The sequence below is a fragment of the Vicugna pacos genome, unplaced genomic scaffold (assembly GCF_048564905.1).
Source record: "Vicugna pacos unplaced genomic scaffold, VicPac4 scaffold_103, whole genome shotgun sequence".
In the NCBI taxonomy this organism is placed as follows: Eukaryota; Metazoa; Chordata; class Mammalia; order Artiodactyla; family Camelidae; genus Vicugna; species Vicugna pacos.
This window is the reverse complement of record NW_027328783.1, coordinates 2,348,740-2,365,468: the sequence shown is the minus strand read 5'-3', so window position 1 is coordinate 2,365,468 and position 16,729 is coordinate 2,348,740.

Sequence of the window (16,729 nt, the reverse complement as noted above, 5' to 3'; positions counted from 1 at the left end):
TGTGGAAAAACCTTCGTTCATCTAGCACAAATGGAACGGGTTGCTGTAGAAACACTTACTCTGGTTGCTCTGTCATTTTCCTAGTGCCGGATTGAATTTCCCGTACGTTTCACTGTAAAACCGAATTGTAGAGTTTACCTCCCCATATATATGTATGTAGTGGTGTTTGCAAGTGATAATAAACTTTTTGTTCCTAACGAGCTTAGTGAAGGATTGCTTTCACACACACTTATCTCTCAGAACTGAACATGTGGAGAGACGTTCGTTCATCTTGCACAAAGGGATCGTGTTGCATTGGAAACCCTTACTCTGGTTTCTCATTCTGTTTCTGTGTGCCGTTTTGAAGTTCCAGCCGTTTTCTCTGTAAAACCGAGTTGGAGCTAGTACCTCCACGTATATATGTATGTCCTGTTGTTTCCCACTGAAAAGAATCTCAGTGTTTTTCATAAGCTAGGTGATTAACTGCTTTCACACACAGTTAACTCTCAAAATTTTGGTCATGTATAAACTTTCGTTCATTTGACTTAAATGAATGGGTTGCAATAATAACACTTTCTCTAGTTTCTCAGTATGTTTCCTAGTGCCCGTTTGAAATTTATGACATTTTGTTTTAAACTGAGTTGAAGCTTGTACCTCCCCGTATATCTATCTGTAGATCAAAGTCAACTGTGTGTTCCAAACAAGCTTTTTTATTGTAGTTATTTTAGTGTTTCACAAATATTCATCTCTCAGATTTGATCATGTTCAGAGGCTATAGTTCATGTAGCATTAGTGTAATGTGGAGCAATTCAAACACTCTGATTTCTCAGTATATTTCCTAGTGCCTGTTTCAATTTCATTCTTTTTCCCCTGTAAAACATTGTTTTAGCAAGTACCTTCCCATATATATTTATATAGTGTGTTTCACCAGTCGAAAGATACATTATGTTCCATGAAGCGAAATTATTGTCGTCTTTCACATACATTCAACTCTCAGAATTGATCATGTGGAGATGCGTTCGTTCATCTAACATTAAACGAGTGGGGAACAGTAGAAACAGTCTGATTTCTCAGTATGTTTCCTTGTGCCTTTTTGAAGTTTATGAAATTTTCACTGTAAAAACGAATTGTAGCTAGTCCTCCCCTTATATATATGTTTTGTGATTCCCCACACAAGAGAGGCTGTGTTTTCCTGACAAAAGAGGTAATTGTTTGCTTTCACACACATTCAACCCTCAGAAATTAGCTGTGGGTAAACGTTCGTTAATCTAGCATTAAAGAAATGGATTGCAGTAGAAAGTCTTACTCTGGTTTCTTGTATGGTTTCTTAGTGCCTGTATAAAGTTCATATAATTTTCACTCTTAAACTTAGTTACAATGAACACCTCCCCTTATATATGTATGTATTCTAGTTTTCCACCCAAAAGAAACTGTGTCTTCCCAACAAGCTAATCGTTTGGCGGTATTCACACACATTCAACCCTCAGAATTCAGCATGTGTTGAGGCGTTCTTTTATCCAGCATAAAAGGTAGAGTGAATTGTAGTAAGACATTCTCTGATTTCTCTGTATGTTTTCAAGGGCTGGTTTCAATGTAAAAGTTGATTGCCCTGGAAAATACAATTGCTGCGATTGCTTCCCCTTCGATATGTAAGTAACGTAGTTCCTCTAGACCAGAAACTATGGCTTTCCAAATAGTTATGTGAAGGACGTCTCCAACAGACGTACTGATGTCAGAAGTGACCATGTGGAGAGGCGTTCTTTCATTCAGCATAAAATGTAGAGTGACATGTAGAAATAATTACTCTGATTTCTCAGCATGATTCTTAAAGCCGTTCTCAAGTAAAAGCAGTTTGCAACGGAAAAGAGCCCTGGAGTTTTTGCTTCCCCTTAGATATGTATCTAGCCTAATTCCCCGTGGCCAGAAACTCTGGGTTTCCAAAAACCTAAGTGAAGGAGGCTGCAACACAGATTCCATTTCCAAAATGGTACATGTGAGGACGCATTCCTTTATGTAACGTAAACAGCAAGGCTTACCTCAAGCACTTACCATGATTTCTCAGCATGTTTCCTAGAGTAGGTTTAAAGTTAAAAGCATTTTTTGCTCAAAAACCTTATTAGAGCTTGTACCTTCTCTTATATTTATAGGTCAGGCAGTGCCCCTAACACCAAAATTCTGTGTTCCAACAGGGTTGGTGAAGGATGGTTTTCACACACTTTCAGTTTTCTCTCCCCCACCCTCTTTTGCTAAGGGAATCATGCAGGTTGTCTATTATGGAAGCCAAGGATTTTTTTTTCATTTAGGATCAACCTCGGAGAAAACTGAGACTTGCTTCTCCTTCATTTCACTGCTAGATTTCCTCTTGATGCATTTCCAAAACCTCAAGTGTGTGTTCCTGTAACCAAGAAATTATTTCAAAAAAAATGAGCAGGTTTCCATAAGGCCACTACTTCTTTTATATTCTTGCTTTTTAATACCTCTTTTCCATCTATCTCCAGTTATCTTATTTGTATGTACTTTGGTTGTGGCTGAAGGCTAATCAGCAATAGTGTAGAAATTATTGTTTGATATTACTAATCTACTTTCTTTCCATGGATATTTGAATTTTCATTGGATTTTAGGGAAGATAATTTCTTTTAAAAAATTCTGGTAAGTATCTTGTGGGTGATTCTGAATCTCTTCTTTAAGAATTATAATGCTTAATTTCTGAATAAGTGATATTTTCATAGAGCTCAAAATTCCAAAGGTTTGAGTGCCACCACTCTCCCAAAGCCTTTCAAACTTTTCCTTGGGGGCACTCAGAACTGCGTGTGTGTGTGTGTGTCCTTCTGGACTTAGTTTAGCCTGAAATGAGCAAAGGGAAGTACCCCCCTTTTTACACAAACTGCAGAAGACTTTCACAAATTTATAAATTTCAAAAATATATGAACTGTAATGTTGTAGAATTTTACAAGAGGCAGTGACCTTCAGAGCTGTCAACAATGGAAGCAGAACAGTTGGAGGAACAGCAGGTGCTCGTGCTCAGTGGCTGAAGTCACATAACATCCACGGCCACCTCTGGTTAATCTTATAGAGTTGGTGCTGTCTGCAGGCTTTCAGGGCTGTGCCCCCCTCCCCACCAAATATATATATTAGGAAAAGTGGTGAGCCTCAGTATGAGAAACAATAAAGAATTAAAAGGGGAAATTGAGTTTATTGTTTTTAAAAAGAAAAATTAGCATCCAGGTAGTTTAATTTCAGCTCCGAATAGACTGATGTAATAACACTGACAAGGATGCGTAAACACCTGTAAGATCATGGGGCAGGACTGAAGACTCTGAAACAGCAATACCCACAAACAACCTTCACTGCTGTCCTTGACAACCTTATTGAATTACTTGATTTAAAAAAGACCATAGATATTAAATATCATCATTTTGAGAAAGCAGTTCTTTTGAAATCTTATATACTAATGTAACTGAATTGGATAAAGATATGCTAAATTTGTGATAAAGTATCCAAACAGGTAACGATTACTGAAAACACCACAAATTGAAGATGACCACAGGATAATGTGCATATATACTTTAATGATCTGGAAGAATCAGCTCACCATTGTATTCAAGACATCTAGAGATGATGTCAAATTTGATTGTCCTTGGATACCTTTTTGTGAATGTTAGAATGAAGTCAGGGTCAAGCACACAAATTTAGTTTAAAAGCAAAAGGTGAAACAGACTTCTTTTCAAAAAGCTATTGTGTCTGGCTAGAAATCATCGAATCCATGGGTCAAGGGAAGAAAAAAAACCTAGTGACCACGTGACTGTTTCAGGAGCTGGTGGTAAAATGACAGTTGACAATTATGTAAATTAGATATGATATTGATGTCCAACTGACCCAATGATTTTTAGTCCATGTGCAAAAAATATATCAAGGAATACATACTGATTTATGTTTTCTCAGCTGTGTTGCCCCCCTTCAAGCCTGCATTCTGATTGGGAATCTAATAACTTCTACTGCAGGGAGGAGGATTTTCAGAAAAGGAGTGTCCCCCAACTGAGAAAATGAAGAAAAATTAGATGTACACTGTAGAGACACAGGGAGATCTGTTGAGCCAGACGACACTTGCTTTACTGTCAATTAGTAGGAGGCGCAGCTTTTTGATGAGTTGGGTAACATATTGTTGCTTTTCTCAAGGTATTGCCCATGGCTCTTGAGAAGTGATGAAGTGGGGCCAAGGAATTAGCCTCCGAATGCCCTCTGCCATGGATGTTGTCTCTATTTTCCACTTTTAAGATTTAGCTTAGACATGTTGCAGTGTCTTACCAAGTGAGCTACAGACAGTAAGTGCATCTTGAAGCACACGACTCTTTCCTTCTCACTGCAGCAGAGAACCTCTGCATTGGAGCATCCTGAGATGTCATCCGTGGTCATTTTTCATGTTAGGAATCAGTAAAGATGCTATGTCCACATGGATGAGGAGGGTAAGGTTTCAGTCTCTAAAGTGGTAATGATGGGTTGACCTTTTCACTTAATGAGTCTCACATCAACAAATGCGTGTCTGTTCTGGACCAAGAAGAAACAAATGTTTCAAAAATAATAGCTTGAAAGGTCAGTGGGACAAGTCAGGCATCTTCTTCATGTCTTCAAGTTCAGATATCAAACATGGGTTTCCTATCCTGAGTGATACTGACAATTTGTCATGCTCTGCGCCTCATGTATACCAAAGGCTTTCCTAGATAAAATGTCTGGAAATGGTAACATTCTTGATATCTGTTAAACAGGGGAAGATGAAGGAATTAAAATTAGTCCCTAATGTGCATTGATTTTTTTAAAGACATCAATTTTACAGAAATTTTGAAGAATTAAAGTGACAGAAAATTTCAAAGCACCTTCTCCTTCTGGTAGAAAACTGTTCTGTTTTCCTTTTTTGATGAATGTGACATAGAACCAGTATTGTTTGTATTGTACTTAGGGTTTACAGAGTAATTCACAGCTATCCTCCTATTTCATCTGTGCAATGACCTCTGGAAGATAAGGTTTCCTAGTTATGCTTTTTAATGTCTATTTTTTAACTCTGTCTAAAAGCAGATTGATTGAGCTCCATTTGCTCAATTTAGACGGCTGGACTGATTAATTGTGTCAGAACATTCCAGGAGGCAGATGAAAGGAAGAGACAGGGGTTCTACATGATGGAAACTGTTCCTGAAATGATTTGACCAACAGCCTTATCCATTTTTCCCACGGCTGGAAACAAAACACAACCCAAGGCAAGGAAAACAGGGAGTCCATGTGACTCCAACCTTGGCACGTAGAGTCACGGCTATCCTCCTGTGCCTTGGAGAAGAGGATGCTTTGGGTCTCTGTTCTACAATCTCTGTTTTGCTTTTCCTCCACAGTGTCTTATTTTACTAGCATATGCTGTAACTTGACTTACATTTCATAACATTAAAACAAAAATCAGGAACTCTTTATCATTTATTAACTAATTGGTAAATAGTTTTTCGTGAATTTTTAACTTTATTATTAGGCCTTACCGTGGCAATGTACAACAGCTAGTTCCCCAGATAACAGCAGTAGCTTACACATGCTAAACTTGTATTTCCCTCTTACATAAAGAAGTCAAGCAATCGGTACCGCAAGGCTGGTTTGCATGAAGGCCCCAGGGTCAGAGAACCAGATGCTTGTTATTTTCAGCCCGTCAACTTGATGGCCCAAAGTGGCTGCCTGAGGGTCAGCCATCAAGTCCACATTCCAGGCAGCAGAGAGGAGGGAAGAAAGGTGCTTCAGTTCCCTTTTGGGATGGTTCTGTAAAGTCCCAGGTAGCTTTCCTGCTTTTATCTTGTTTAGACAGAGGGCTGAGAGACAGCTTGCTATGAGGTAAGCTCAGCTGAGGACCAGGCATCTCCCTCAAGGGGAGGAGAGGGAGGGGGCAAGGGGGCACCTCTCATCCTGCACGTTGTGTAAGGCACCACGATGAGCCGCCAGGGGCCTCCGCAGTCCGTCCATTGCTTCGGGCTGCACTGAGCAGCTGGTAACGGTTGAGATTTTCATGTAGAGCTGCGTGTATGCTGGAACAATTGCTCAGTTCATTTAAACTAGTGGCTAGCAGAGCACGTTGGAGAACACATTTGTTCTCACCTTCTAGCCAGGGACCCTCCCGCCAGGTTTCTGTCCTGCTGTTCATTTCCACATTATTTCCCAAGACTTCCGGAACAAATGTAAGAAGCCTGATGCTCAAATGCTTTTCCGTGTGATTCCCCCCTTGTTCTTTGTAGGAACAGCAAATTGCCTAGAGAACATTGGACAAAATGCCAACACCCCATTTTTTTAAGTGTCTGAGATTTGGTGTTAGGAAATAAAAGAAATTTCCAGGAACACCCTTAAGAAACATTATTTCTTTCAAATGTGATTTGGAAAAGCAAAGGAAAATACATTTTATAGCACAGCTTTTAAGACAGCTGAAGAGGCAGTAAGTTCCCATAATGTAACTTCCAACAATTCTTTATATTTCTCTTGGAATTTCCTTGGTTCTTGATGTAAATTTTTAATAATTAATATCAGCATTCTATTCTTTCTCTTCCTGTAGTTGTAGAATTAATGTGAAAATAGCTCTTTGTGTCACTGATGAAGCCTCCTGGTCAGACTTCTAGCTAAACAGCTTGTGTACGTTTCGGTGGCAGGTGTGCTAAATAGTAGTTTTCAGGCACATGAGGGATGCCCATCACACCAGCACTGCGGGAGCCTATTTCTCACCCACGACCAGGTGAGAACCTCCTTTCTTCCGCCGCCTCACCCAGGCCCCCATATTCTGATTCTTTCTCACGACCCATTTTCATAAAGTTCAGCCCTGCACCAGCAGAGGAAGTCTTGGTTTCTCAAAGATCAGGAAATTAGTTCTAGGTTTTCTGTTAAAGGACAGTGTATAAAATCAGGCACTTTGATATGTCTTGTGAGGTCTCAGGATCCCTGCATTTAAAACAAGAACTTGAGTTACAATACTATTCTCTTCCACTTTTGAAATTCTAAAGCTCCACACAATAGCTTTTTTTAATTGCTAAAATTTTTCTAGAATATATTTTTCGAAGATTCACAAATATCTGTTAATTTATATTTAAAAATGTTATATTTAAGAAATGGAATATTTACATTTAAATAGGAATTTAAGTCAAGAAATGTTTGATACTGAATGTTTACTATGAATTCAAGTATGTAAGCTTGATGTCTGTGGTACTGTCGATAAACCACAAAATTTGAGAGTTGTTGGTTAAAGTTTATCTGGGGCAAAATGAGGACCAGATTCCAGGTGACAGCATCTCAGAGAGCTTGCAGGAACTGCTCTGAAGATGAGGGGGGGCTCAGAATTATATAAGATTTCAGTGAAGGGGGACGTGCGGTCCAGTACACGTTTAGGCAGAGGCTGCTGCTAGTCAAGGAGCAGGTGTCTCTGTTAATGATTTTAGTGCTTTTCTAGATAGGAAGAGATGCAAGAATTTGGGCTCATAAAATTTCCTGAAAATGTCTAACTATCTGAAGACTTTTCTGCCCATTTTCCCAGAGCACAGAGCGCCCCATTCCTGATGTTTATAGGGTGTTGAAGGTCAGCAGCTGCAGTGGCTCATGACTAAAACAAATCAGAGGCAGATGACAAGTGCCAATTTTTAGTTGACAATATGTATATATTGTAGGAAAAAATGTTACTTTCCAACCCTACCCGTACTCTAGTTTTAGTTAGAGATCAACGGATTACTGTGTTAGATGACTTAGGTCAGACGAGAGGGCGACGGATTCGTCTCGTGAGCCGGCTGGTGCTCTATGTCAGCCTCCTTGATCACATTCAATTTCCTTTCTCTTCAAATAGCATGCTTCTGATTTTGTGAAGTTTAGAGCCTGTCCTGTGCACATGGGGTCTGGAGATGGCCCTGTTCCTGTGGTCTTTGTTTATTCTCTGAATTATGGTGTGAAACTTTATGTGCCCAAGCTTCATCATAACTTCAAATTTAAAGGATTTAAATATGGGAGATGGATGCCAAGTTCTGGGAATAGATTTTCAGGATAACAGCCAGGATTGGTAAAAAGTAGGGAGAATGGATACAGCCTTCAAAAAAGAAATGCTATTTTACAATTTCTGGCAGAAAAATTAAAAGGCTTGTTGGGATTCTATCAGGAATGTTTAATTGGTAGACTTGTCTCCCATTTTCACGAAACAAAATAATTTTATTATTTGTTCAGTGCCTACTATCTGGCAATGAGGTAGCCCCTTTGCATATAGTTTTATCATTTAATCTCTACAAAGAATCCTAGGAGAACACACGTGTCACAGGTGAGGGAACCAAGAACATCCAGGGTATGTGACAGGAAGGCAGATGGGCTGGAGGGCTTACCCTCCTTCAGGCTGAGACAGAGACACCAAGGCTTATTGACAAGCATGTTGCTGAAGTGGTTTACTTAATACTTTGCTTCCTTCATGAAGTGGACCCCTTGAAATTGTTTGTCTGGCTTATCTTCCCCTCTCTCCTCTACCTCAGGACTTCTCATAAGTAGAACGAATTCGGCCTCAACTTATTCAGTAAAACCAGAAAATATAAAATTAGGCCACACAAATGTCTGATTAGTCCTTGTAATTCAGTAATTCCTAAAATTCCTAGAAACGCAAGGAAGGTGTGTTACCTCGGGGACTGAGTGCATTTGAAGAGTGAGAAATGTAGTGTGATCTGGTAAAGGCATAGGCTCTATAGACAAAGATCCGGGTTTGGATCCTGGCTCCACCATGTACTGGAAACATGACCATCCAGAGCCTCAGTTTCTTCATGTGTTGAATGGGCTGATGGAGCTCACCTCCAAGCAGTCAGGTCAAAATGAGATGGTAAGAGTGACTCTCAGGCAGAATGCTTGACATAGTGCTAGTTACTCTTGCTGCTTTATAATGTCTTCTTAGGTAATTCTGTTGTCCATTGGCTTGCGAATACCTCCTCATTTGGTTTAAGAAAAATAGCATGCCTTAAGAATTTTAAAATAAGGAATGAAGATTTGTTGAATACTGCTGGGTGTATTCTTATAGTTCATTTATTAAAAAAAAAAGTAGGAGTTCTCTAAACAGAATTTATTCAGTGTGCCTTGAATATGATTCAGTTAAATATGATTTTCCTTTAAATTCTTTTCAGAAATTTTCTGTGATATTTTTATTGAATAGTAGTTGAAGTTTTCTGAGGAGGGGTTACATTTTAAAAAGTTTATTCTAGTAACAATTGATACATTAAATAAATGATTCATATCCCTGGACAGCGTAAAGCCCTGTTTTTTTTTTAATATATAAAATTTTGGGGGATAGTTCTATGACATTTTATTGGGCAGAAGTATTTCCCATTTCCATTTTACAGGCAGAGAAGATGAGTCACACGATACTCATTATACAAGAGCAGCAGAGGTTGATTAATTTGGGCAGAAGAGGAAAAGTGTGTGGAGAAAAAATCCTTGCTTCTCAAACTGGACACATTCTGCGGTGCTGTGCAGCTGAAACGGTTTTGAATTTGTTTCTGGGTTGTCCTAGATTTCGGCCCATGTGCCTGGAAAGGTCTCTCAGGCAAACATGCTAATTTAAGAAGTTTGTCATTCTAAATGCTCTTAAGAGGATTAAACAAATTCCACAGCAAATAAATGAACATGTTTGGAAGGTTTTCCACCCTCATGTAATTTACAGAAAACAGACATTATTCACTTGCTAAACCAAACACACAGGTATATTAATGAGCCTGACTCACATGACTGGACAGCAAGGAGGGAGCCTCATCTATTGGGTGAGTTCTGCTGCAAGAACCGCACCTGAAGGTTTAATTAGTATTTATTTCCAGCGAGTGCTGCTCCAGCCTTTTTCTCCCCAATGTAAGAAAGCGCCCTCCTTGCCTGGCCGTTAGTGTGCAGAGCCCCGCGGCTACAACACTCCCCTGATCATCAGGAGGCTGATGGAGCCAGTTTGCTTAGAAACGTTTAGCTACACTCGCAGTGGGGATCATCAGTCACTTCTGTGTGTTCACCTCCATATGCAGGAGAGAAAATCGAGTTTTGCTGGCGACAAACGCTAATTGACCACCAGTTGTTTCAGAGGGACTGTGATGTTGAAAACTGGAGTCCCTTTCATTTTTATATGTTGGATGCAGACAAACTGCACGGCGACACCCCCACTGTAAGTACACCCACCAGGGAGGGGGTCGGAATTTGGATCTGCACGTATTCAGATCCTGGCACTGGTCAGCTTACTGTGTTCTCGCTGGGTTTGGGAGACTGTTTCCGTAGTGATTGATTTGGTTTCCAATAAATTTGCACAGCCGTCTCCTTCAGTCGAGTTCTGATGTGTTCAGTTGGGAGGGGCATGTGAAACTGGGGCAGGCAGAGTGGTGCAATGAAGACTAGACACCATCTGGTTACCTCTCATTTTTTATGGGCCCAAAAATGGTTGTCTTGTTTTCTTTTCCCCTCCATCCACCCCTTCAGGTCAGGGAGTCGTCTTCAAGAATATCTTCCTAAAATATAAAGTAATGAAGACGGCAGTGTGTCTCTTTGGTTGATTTCATTTGACTTGGGTTCATTATTAAAGATTTTCTGGTGAGGATTTTATGAGCTCTTAAAAGCTGGAAGAGCAGCACAACCAAGGAGAGAAAGTCAGAGAAACGAGTCAGTGGCCACTGTGAGGTCTGGGGGATGAGGGCAGGAGGTGGGGCAGAGGCAGAACCTTGGCCACCCCTGCAGCCCTGAAGGCAACGTGCGCATGTAAAGCCAGCGTCTCTTGTCACCATGTGTTCTAACAGGACTCCCACTAAAGGAATGCGTGGAGATTTAGGGAGGCCTTACCCTTTACCCTCTTGTCAAACATCTTTAATGCTGACTATATTTATTCAAGATGACACAGAGATCACCTGCAGAGCTTGAGGGAGTGGTGCTTGCTTCCTGTCTTGCCCGCCCCAGGCTCACTCATCAGACACCTGATTCTTGCAGGCACTGCAGTGCCCGTGGGGGGAGTTCTGCTCCTGGGGGTCTCTGCTCCTGTGGTGGGAGCTCTGCACCTCAGGCAGCTGGGCACTGGAGTGCTAACATTGGAGCCGGTCACACCAGCGCTGTTCCCTCTCCACGTGATGAGCCCTTTGTGTAAATAGTAGAGGTGGGATCCAGAGTCTTCCTGTGTCTACAGAGTTCTCCAGTAAAGCCAACTTGGAGGAAAGAAAGAAAATGCCTACTGTTTCAAGACTGTGTCCTAAGGGTTTAAAGCTCACTGTGGAGCACACGTGAGATCTCATCCAGTAAATACTCTGGGGTCTTGACTCTTACTTGTCATGAATTTGGCATTCTCATAATGTTATTTCTCTTATAATATGTCTAAGCAATCATTTTTGTGTGATGGTTATATGTGCATAAATGTCCTGAAGAAACTGTTGTGGATGGAATTGTGGGCATCAGTGATACCACAAGGGCTGGTGGCCCTGGGGGCTGCCCGAGCTCCACACCATTTGTTACCAGCAGTCTTTCAGATTGCATCTTATTCCAGAGCTCACCGGGGCTCCCATCTCTCACTATGTGTCTTGAGAGAATATTTGTTCAGGGGGGAGGGGACAGGATGCTTCCAAGTCTGCGTTCTGGGGTTCCCTGTCTAAAGGTGGCACTGGCACAAATCCTTTATTCATGGAGTAATGAAGCCCCACAATCTCGTGGCTAATTGGGCCTCCCTGTCCTTCTTCATGTGAGAAACCGGAGGGCATGGCTTAGGCCCCCAAACCTGTTTATGGTGAGCTTTCAGCCCTATCACACCACCTGGGTTGTCCCGTTTCAGTCACATGACTTTGATTTTTGCAGGCAGGTGTGACTCCTGGACAGTGACTGGGACTTCCAGGTTTCCCCTACAGTAGGAACACTGAAGAAATTTCAACCCGTAAGGTGTGTTTGGGGGCCTCGTGGACAAGTAGGGACCCACAGACAGATATCTGGATGGGTGGCGATCAGGCCCGAGTCTTGGAAGGACAGAGATTCCATTACTGTTGTAACAGTGAACTTCAGGGAGGAATTCGGGAAGGTCTGATGCAATTGAGATTAAAAGTATTATCTGGCTTTTTTTGTTAGCAGTAGTGGTTTTTAACCCTTAGACCCATTCCCGCTTTTATAAGAAATATTTTGTAACCTTTCTTTTTTGGTGCCTGGAATTGAACATCATAGAAAATGTAACCTAAGTATAAATATGATAAACAAATAGACAGGTAGATGGAAAGATGGGGTACCTCAATTCTTATATTATGGGTTATTTTATATTTATGCAAATTAGTGACCACTCAGGACAAAAGGCACATACAAAGGAAGTCACTTCTAATAAATTATTTTTCCAAGCCTTACCTAACTGGGAAACAAGTGGCTTCACAATGTTAGAGCACCTCCCAGGTCCCCGGGGAAATCTCCTTGTCACAGTTACACTTGCTGATGGTGTCCTGTGCCAAGTGCAAGCACATGCAGTTCGGAAGCTGCCCGAAGGCCGACTCCAGGGATTCCTTCTCCGTCGCAGCTGTGAGGGAGCCTTGCCTTTCCTGACCACAACCACAGAGGCGATTTTAACTCTCTGAAAACTGCCATACAATTGTATACCACAACCCCCACAAGATATGTTGAATAAAGTAGAAAACTTTAAGTGCCTCCTTTACGATAGAAATAGGATATAAAATAAATCATGATTTAAAAAATTCTAGTGCCCGAATAAGTGCTACATTACACTGGATGCATTATTAGGTTAGATAACTTCATTACTGCTTTCCATACCACATCTTCTAGTTAGATTTTATTTATCTTTTTTTTCCTAAAGAAAAAAAATCATATGATGCATTCTTGTGTCAGAGGTGACGAGAAGAGAGCAAGTGTAAAACCAGAAATCGTGATGCTGGTCAGTCTAATATCAGCTCCGTCACTGCACAGATCATCTTAACTCATTTTACTGCACTTTTTGGAATTAGCTTCTCACTTGGAAAAACCCCTGTGTCAGTTAGATTTGTTAGTAAAACAGTACTTTTTCTTACTTAGTGCATCAGTGATGTTTTCAAGATGATAAAAAATTTTGCCCATTGCATTTAAACAGTTGCTTGTTCTTGTAATTCATGGCTCATGGTCTCGTATTTGTCACAAGTGGAGAACTGTGTTTTCTGTGTGCAAATTCTCATTGCTTTGGTGACTCAGGGACACGTGTCCTTACTGGATGGAGTATGACAGCAGTTGTTTGCATTCTCTCCCTAAATCTGGAGTCCTGTGCTATGATTCCTGTTAACTTAAAAATTATGAATATTGTTATTTACCTAAATAGCTAACATCGCACCAGTGATGCATATCAAATTGGTCCAACTAGGAATTCCAACATTAAGTGAGATAGTAATTTCACAACCCACTATTCCAAAAATTTGGATTGATGGTTCAATTATACCAGGGACATTACCTGTTTAATTGAATCAATCATTGCTTTCTTCAATAAAAGTTTCCATTCCATCTGCTCTTTTGGTTTATTGTTCCTCAATGTTTTGTTTGCTTTCTTTCCCAAATATATATGATTTTGGCTTTTGTCATTGAAAATCCTTGCTGGTTTTGCTACCTCATGCTGGAGAGGAAGCCTTGTGACTGTTTTATAGTCACTGGTTTCATGGTTGTATGAGTGCTTAATGTCACCTTGCAGGGGTGTACAGAACTAATGAAGTGTGTACATAAAAGGCTTAGTCTACACTGAGTGCAGGGTTAGTGTGAGCAGCTCATGTCATCAGTAACATACTTAATCCATTACAATCATCCTCTGTTAATCAGTGTTATCATTCTAACGTCTCCAGGAGAGGAAATGTAGTAGTCTAAATGCAAATCTTTGCCACTCTTTTAGTCAATTCAAAACCTTTAAAGCTTTTCTGTAATAGGACTGTGTGCCTGCTATTCCTACTTCTGCTCCTGACCCAGGACGCGGTCTCCACGGCTGATGATCCACGAGACACTGGATTCTTGGTCTCATGGCTCTGTGTGTTCTGGGACAACTGGGGACTTCAGCACTGTTTTAGGGACTATGGGTCCCACCTCTTCATAGCATTGCTGAGATGAGATCTGTGGTTTCACCCTCTTTCTTGAGTGTACGGTTCATTTTTTCTAGAACCAACACACGCCACCGTGGCAACACTGCTTTGACCATGTGCTGGGACAGCGAATGCTTGTCAGTTCTTGGGTTTAAATTTTCTGTTCTAATTTCTAAAATGGAGTCTATTGACAGATACACTACATGTAAACAGAAGCTCTGTTGGGTTTTCAGCAACTTCTAAGAGCATAAATATTCCTGAAGCAGCTAATCTTCCTCCCAACAAGTGAGGAGCAAGCCAGCAAGTCATTGGTGACTGTGACGGCCAAGCTGTGCAACCCAGGCTGCTCACTGAGGAGCAAGGAGAAAATTTTAAAAACCTACTTCCATGCTGTCTTTCACAGAATCTCAGAAATGAACGTTTTAATATCTAAAGAGAGGTGATTTTTTTAAATAAATTTTTTATTTTTTTCCTTTTTCAGTTTTATTAGGTAGAATTATTACAGTTCAACTTCACATACACATATTGCATGTAAATACATGTATTGAGTGTATTGCATTTTTTTAGTTTACATATATGTACTAATTACTCTTTCTAAGAACAGATTAGATCTTTAGATTTTTAAAATTACAGTTACCAGAGGAATAAGGACATTTACAAAAGAATAATAAACAGAATATAGTAATCCAATCACAAAGGACAGTCAGATGTGCTTACATATATTCAAGAAATCAAAATAATATTTAGTTCATTTATGGTCTTATTATTATTGCTACTAATTGTAGATTCCCCATAAATGAAGTCATATTTCATTTTTGTTTCTCTTTCCACCCCACTTCACTTAGAATGACGGTCTTCAGGTCCATCATGTTGCTGCAAATGGCATCTTTTATGGCTGAGTAGTATTCCATTGTATATACGTATCAGCTCCTCTTTATCCAGTCATGTGCTGATGGACATTTCTGTTGTTTACATGTTCCTTGTTCTATGTCCCTTCTGGCAACAATTACGGATTTTAAATATTTTCCACCTTAAAATCCTTCCTGAAGGAGTTGTGGTAACTGGAATCAAAAACAGTTACAGCACAGGGTTGTGTGTGATGGGCCCTGGGGGCTTGGTAGAAAGGTTGGCAGTAAGGATTTCAGATTCTTATCAAATGATTCCTCCTCTTGTAGCCCTGCTGACCGCCTCTCTCACGGCCTGCCCTACAAGTCTGACAAGTCCCTTCAATGAATCCTACTGTATTGTGCACATATTTTGTCCAATTGGTTTCATCCAGCAGGAACCTTAAGTGAGGCACCCAAGCTCCTGTGTTGCTTTCTTCCATCAGCCCTTAACTTCCTTGGGGGCCAGGACTGTCTCATTGCCCCAAGGATCCCTAATGCCTAGTGAGATGCCTGATACAGCTGGTATTTAATGAGCACATGGGTCAAATGGAAAAACCTGATTAAAAGAAAGGCCCTCATTTTTCAGACATGCCTACTTGAGTACAAAGGGTAAAATGACATGTCTTTTTGGATTTGCTGTCAAATACTTCAACAAAGGACAAATAAAAGAATAAAGGTCTGAATAAAGGAAGTATGGAAAAGTTTGTGAATTCCTTAATCTGGGTGATGGGCTTATTGTACAATACTTACTGATGTATACTTAAGTTAGTTTATAGTTTTACTGTCGTTAGCTGAATAGCAAGTATCAATACGTATTAACTGAAATCCTTAAAACTGACCAAACTTACCCCACACAAAATCCTTAATAACCTAGTTGTCTGTCTTATGGAAATCTTTTCCCACAAAGACAGGAAAAAAGGGAAAGGCAGATCCGTGCAGTATTTCCACGTTGTCAAAAGACCAAAGGCCAACACAAAAGAAGAGATTGTAGAAAAGATAAAGAGGCTGAAATCAATGTCCAGAAAATCTAGCTAAGTTTCCAAAATGGCCCAACTTAACTAACCACAGCACTGCCGCATCAAGAATGGGGCAAATAGCACCTAGTGGATTTTTTTTTAATAAATAAATAATGATCCAGTTCCTACCACGGGCAATTATGATAAGACAGAGTATAAGTTCTAACAACAAATAGTGTTCAAATCATAATTTCTACTTGATTCAAACTGTTTCTACTATAAATTTTGAATCTTTTTATTCTTTAGACAGATTTGTGGCATATGACCTACTGATAAAATTTTCAACTGGCTTGTATTAAAAAAGGTCACCATAGTGAGAGTTTATTTCATCAACTATTCCTTTTTGGGAAATCCATGTGCCTTGTCACTCTCTTTCATAAGATTTCCTGTGGAAAATTCAATCCTTCATTCAGGAAAAGGCTGAGCAATATATCTCACGGAAAACCGTCATAAACTGCAACACAAGAAAATGAAAATGACACTGAGCATCCCGTTAAGCCGGCAGACACACACAGCACACTGCTGTGTTCCCGCCTCGACTTTCTGTAATCAGCAGGGAAAATTTGCATTTCAAGAACAGACATAAACAATTTTCAGGACCTGAGCACACAATTTCCCTTTCAGGATTTAGTGAGCTTCCATTTAATTCTTTGAGAAATGTTTAAAACAACAGAACAACAGCTGAGATAGTGTTTAAAGTAACTTTCATGCCAGTGAAAATAAAGCCAACCGATAGTTAGCATTTTTACTTTATTTGATCTCACTCTCTTACTTTACCCCCCCAACCTCCTCCACAAAA